At 38.8% G+C, this 5,799-nt stretch overlaps 1 long non-coding RNA gene and 1 pseudogene across 1 annotated transcript; both read left to right on the top strand.

Annotated features, from left to right (window-relative positions):
• Positions 1-1,643: 1,643 nt before the first annotated feature.
• The window catches only part of LOC122139410, a 48,719-nt pseudogene continuing 44,563 nt past the window's right edge, over positions 1,644-5,799 (top strand).
• On the top strand, positions 3,889-5,161 carry LOC122140154. Its single transcript, XR_006156854.1, has 3 exons — positions 3,889-4,039; positions 4,851-4,928; positions 5,025-5,161. It is a non-coding gene; the product is annotated as an uncharacterized LOC122140154 (long non-coding RNA).

Raw genomic sequence — 5,799 nt, 5'->3', positions numbered from 1 at the left:
TCAGCTGCTCCAAACCTCAGACTGGTATTTCATCACTCTCTTTCATAATTCTCTACTTGAAGCAATAACATACTTCTATATGCTGTGTGGACAAAATGCATCAATGTCAGTCTAATTTATCAGACAAATCTGTTTAATTGTTGTGTTCATAATAATATATTCATCCTCATCCCTTAGCGTTCTTATAATAAACTACGATGGACAGAATCACCATTAATGTACATGTCTTTTATATTATTCACGACAGTCTGATTTGACAACATATTTACTTGGAAGATTAAACTTGCAGATAAAATAAGTGCAAATTAAGTGAATTATATGGAAACGCAAAATGTCAAAGTTTAATGACAGTTTCCTTTAGTGTTCGAGGTAAGTAGGGATGTTTAATTAATAATTTGTCTTTATATTTCAACAACTCAGAAAAAGGACTTCGACTTGTGGATGGGTTTTCACCTTTGTTCTGGCAAGAGGGGAGATGCCGTACAGAGGTGGGGTTTCAGTTTGTGGCGCTGCCTTTGACCAGCAGGATGCAGAGGTTGTGTGTAGAGAGCTGGACTGTGGGGCTCCTGTACAGGTGCTGGGAGCAGCTGCTTTTGGTAAAGGGAAAGGCCGTGTTTGGTCAGAGGAGATTCAGTGCAGAGGAAATGAATCTCAAATAGACATCTGTCAACGAACGTCTTCCCAAATGCACAGTTGTTCCCATGACAATGATGTGGGAGTGATCTGTTCTGGTTGAGTATAAACATTTGGTCAATCTCTTTAGATGAATAATGGTATACATACTATAATGCTGTTGAATTGGTAACTGTCTTAAACATCTAGTTTCAAAATGTTTTAAATAACTTGTCACTTGTTTGTCCAGATTACACTGATCTCAGGCTGGTAAACGGTCCTGACATCTGTTCTGGTCGAGCTGAACGTCAGTACTTAAGTAAATGGGGCACAGTGTGTGTGCATGCTGGGATATGAGAGCTCTGCCAGTGTCCTCTGTAGACAGCTGAATTGTGGGATTGCTGTGTCTGTTGTGGGATCAGACTGGTTTGGAGAGGGAAGTGGTGAAATCTGGGCTGATGTGTTTTGATTGTGACGGGGGGGGGGGGGGGGGGGTTGAATGAAATCAAAACTCTCAGAGGAATACACAACTGTTCCCATCTCTTCATGGATGAGTCAGACGCTGAATGTGTCTCATAGACGAGATGTTGGAGTCAAATGGCATGCTATTAGTGAGTCCATATTACTGGAACACATTACTCGACATTATGCTAATACTGGATGACTTAATCTTATTCAAAAAGTACAATATTTATTCCATATATTTCATCATTTCAGACCAGCGAAGATTATTGCTTGTGTCATTTAAGTTTTGAATTTACTCCATATAAAAATGTAACATTGATATAAAGCATATTTATTATATAAATGTTCCTCTGTGCAGTATTTTAGTGAATTGTCAGATCTTCCACTCAGATTCCTCCCTGGCTCTTCATGATGGTCTGGTGCGGTTGTCTGGAGAGAGAGCAGTGTGAGGGGGGGAGGTGGAAGTTTTCATCCATCAGGTCTGGAGGAGAGTTCTGATGGCACTCCTGGAGTCTCACTGAATCCTCAGTGGTCTGCAGACAGCTGGGCTGTGGCTCTGTGCTTAACTTCCTGGACATGTCGGCCTCTTCAAAATCAATCCTGAACCCAGTCATGTGTGTTTGACGGGCTTCCAGTGCTCTGGGAGTGAAGCTCATCTGGGGAACTGCAGCTCTCCACAAACTCTCAACTGCAGCTCCACACAGCAGCTGTCAATCACCTGCATCGGGCTGAGAACAACAACATCTGGACAGATTCTTCAGTTGTTCTTGATCAATAATGTGTTTTTCTGTCTCTGAATATCAGGTCGGGGGTCCATCAGGCTGATGGGTTCTGGGGGGGGCTGTGCAGGGAGGCTGGAGTTTTTTCACAGCGGCTCATGGGGGACAGTGTGTGATGACTCCTGGGATATTAAAGATGCTCATTTGGCGTGCAGACAGCTGCAGTGTGGATGGCCCTCAGTAACCAGCAGGTACCACAGCCTGGTTTGGTCCTGGATCTGGAGCCATAATTTCTGGCTGAGTGTGGAGTGTGAGGGGAATGAACGTCCCTGTGGAGCTGCTCTTCTCCAGGCTGGGGAAAACAACTGTCTGCACAAGGACGATGTTAGGAGTCGTGTGCTTCAGGTCAGGACCGGACTAATTTGATATCAATATGGTTAATCGCGAATATCATTTATTATAGTTTTTTCCAAGTTAACCAGTGTCCTAGAGGAATTTTTTAAAAAAACATTCTATATTTCCCCCGATATTTCCCATTATAACCATTTTAAGCCAAGTATTTTCCCAATAACACTGATTCCCTATATTCTGCATAACATGAGCACTGCACGTTTCAATCAAAACACGTCGCGGGTGTTTTATTGAATTTCTATCTGAAGGATTCTATCATCTATTAGAGATATCACGTACACTACCAGTCAAAAGTTAGCTTTTGAGACATTAAGATTTTAATTTTTAAAATCAGTTTTCATTTTTTACTGTATAACATTTGTTTTTCAATCAGCTTAAACCAGTCATGTCTTTGCTCAGATTTTACCGTTTTTTAAATGTGGTTTTTTTGTATAATGTTTTTCTTAGCATTGCTGATCCAAAGTACAGGCAAAAGCAGTTAAATTGTGAAATATTTTGTACTATTTTAAAATAACTGGTTTTATTTTAAAATGTAGTTTATTTCCTGAGATCAAAAGCTGATTTTTTAGCATCATTACTCCAGTCTTCAGTGTCATATGATCCAGAAATCATTATAATATGCCGATTTGCTGATAATCAATATTTAAAACAATTGAGTACATTATTTTTCAGGATTATTTGATGAATAGAAAGATCCAAAGATCAGCATTTACCTGAAATAAAAAGCTTTTGTAATATTATACACTATTCCATTCAAAAGCTTTGAGTCAGTATAATTTCTTTATTTCTTTTTCTTTCCTTTTTTTGGAAAGAAATTATAGACATTTTTATTTAGCAAGGATGCTTTAAATCCGATCAAAAGTGAGTTAAAGCATTTATAACGTACAATTTCTATTCAGATAAAAGCGTGTTTCTTCTGAACCTTCTATCATCAAAGAAAACCTGAAATTCTACTAAGCGTTTTCCAACCTAAGAATAGTTTATTTTTGAGCAGCAAATCAAATATGGAGAATGATTTCTGAAGGATCATGTGGTCCCTGGAGTATTGATGCTACGAATATAGCATTGAAATTTCACAGAATAATTACATTTTAAAATATTCCCAATATAAAGACAGTTTTTTTTAATAGTAAAAATAGTTCAAAGTGTTTACTGTTCTTAGGCGTGTATGTTGGTCAAATACATGCAGGTTTGGTGAGCAGAAAAGAATTGTCTTCTTACTTGTTCAAAAACTTTTTTTACTGGTTCATATGGACAAAAGTGTAGCTAAAAATATGCATTGGTGCATTTGGTCAATATTAGTACTTTATCATTTATACTAAAATAAAGTCAAGGTATTTTTTGTTTGTTTGTTTAGTGTTGTTTTTATCCATAAAATAATCATTAATGGAACAATTAAGGAAACATATTCATTAGGAGGAATCAGAATCAGAATCGTTAAGTTCTGTATGATTCCCATCCCTAATTAAACATATTGTCATTCTGTAAGTGTTCAAGGGTTGATTCTTGTCCTTTTCCAATCTAGAGTTTAAAGAGATCAGGTTAACTGAGGGCTGTGAAGGGAAAGGTGGAGGTTTTTCTACAATGTATCCTGGGGTAATGTGTGCTGGAACCAGATGGACGAGACACAGCGAGTCTGAATTTGGTCAGGAGCTGAACTGTGGAAGATCTGGTGTTTGTCCTGATTCTACAGCAAGAGTGAAATCACGCTCCTAACTGGCTGGATAAAGTTACATGTCGACCACATGATTCATATCTGTGGCAGTGTCCATCTTCACCCTGGGGACAGAATGACTGTGGTGAAGATGAAGTGGCCAAAATCACCTGCTCAGGTAAGATGATATTTAACTGATTCAAGATGGTTTGAAATTGTCATGTTTTGTTTGTTTAAATATATATATACCCCCATGTTGTTCCAAACCCGTAAAAGCTCTGTTCGTCTTTGGAACACAATTTAAGATATTTTGGATGAAAACCTGGAGGCTTGTGACTGTCCCATAGACTGCCAGTAAATAACAGTGTCACGGTCCATAAAAGGTATGAAAGTTGTCGTCAGAACACTCCATCTGCCATCAGACTGCAAATCTGGGTTTATATGAATCGACAGGAACACTTTTTTGTAAGCAAGAAAACAAAATAAACGACTTTATTCAATAAATCCTTTGGCAACGGACTCCTCTGTGTCTCTCCATATGCACCGTGCTGCGTATGCTCTTTGCTCTTCTGAGTCATCCGTGCCACAAGGATGCGCTGTTTTTCTTCCCCAATCAAAGAAGCTAAATACACGTAGAAACAGTGCATCCTTGAATGAAGTCGTTATTTTTTGTTTTCTTCACTTACAAAAAGTGTTCCCGTCACTTTATATAACTCAGATTGCACGTCTGATGGCAGATGGAGTATTCCTGACGATGACTTTCATACCTTTTATGGACCTTGACACTGTTGTTTACTTGTGAGTTTATTGGACAGTCTCAAGCCTCCAGGTTTTCATCCAAATATCTTAAATTGTGTTTCCGAAGATGAATTGGAGCTTTTACAGGTTTGGAACGACATGGGTTAAGTGATTAATGAACAAAATTTCATTTTAAGGGTGGAGTATCCCTTTAATTATTTTGTTCTATTTTTTCAATTTTTTGATCTCAGAGGATCAAACTCATGAGTCGCCTCAGAGTTTTCTGACATGTTCTAGCTCACCATCTCCATACAAGAGACAGTGTTCAAGTAAGTTTATTATGATTTTATCATTATTATAACCACTTTAAACTTTGTTGTGAATGTTGTGCTGAAGCTGGTCAGTGGTTGATGTGTGTGTTTTAGATCATGTTCCTCTCAGACTGCGTGGAGGGGAGGGCCGGGTGCTCTGGGAGGCTGGAGGATGTATCATAACGCTGTGTGGGGCTCAGTCTGTGATGGATCAGTGGGACATCAGCGATGCTCAGGTGGTCTGCAGGCAGCTGGGTTGTGGAGCAGCACTGGGAGGCTGATGGGAATTCAGTCTTTGGTGCTGGTGAAGGTGTTGTGTGGATGAACAAAAGTCGAGTGCAGAGGGAATGAGATTCACCTGTGGGACTGTCCTCTCTCCCTGAATAAACACACTGACTGCTCCTGCAAGAAGCTTGTTAGACTCAACTGTGAAGGTCACAGTAAACACTAAGGAATATTATTATCTGAGCGTTTAGAGTTGATAATAAGGAATAAATATATATATATATATACTATATATATATATATATATATATATAGATATATATATATATATATTATATATATATAAATGAAATGCATTATTTTTAATGTTTGTATCTGCCTGTTTTTATAATGACAGATTTGCCAGTGTTCAGTACTTCTGGCGCATCAAGATTAGTCTCTCCTCCACAAACTCCTCCACCACGTCTCCCCCAGTGCTTGTGATTGTTCTGGGCAGTTGTGCTCTTCCTGCTCTTAGTGTCACTGCTTACACTGATTCAACGAAAGAGAGTGATGAGGAGAGGTAGGAGAGATCCAGAGACTCTCATGTTGTGGTCTTATTCATTGTGTGATCAGTCATAGTGTTGTGAACTGACAGCAGTTTTGTTGTCTACACTCACAGCTT

Source organism: Cyprinus carpio, chromosome A4, assembly GCF_018340385.1.
Source record: "Cyprinus carpio isolate SPL01 chromosome A4, ASM1834038v1, whole genome shotgun sequence".
Classification (NCBI taxonomy): domain Eukaryota; kingdom Metazoa; phylum Chordata; class Actinopteri; order Cypriniformes; family Cyprinidae; genus Cyprinus; species Cyprinus carpio.
This window is presented reverse-complemented; position numbering and strand designations above follow the sequence as displayed.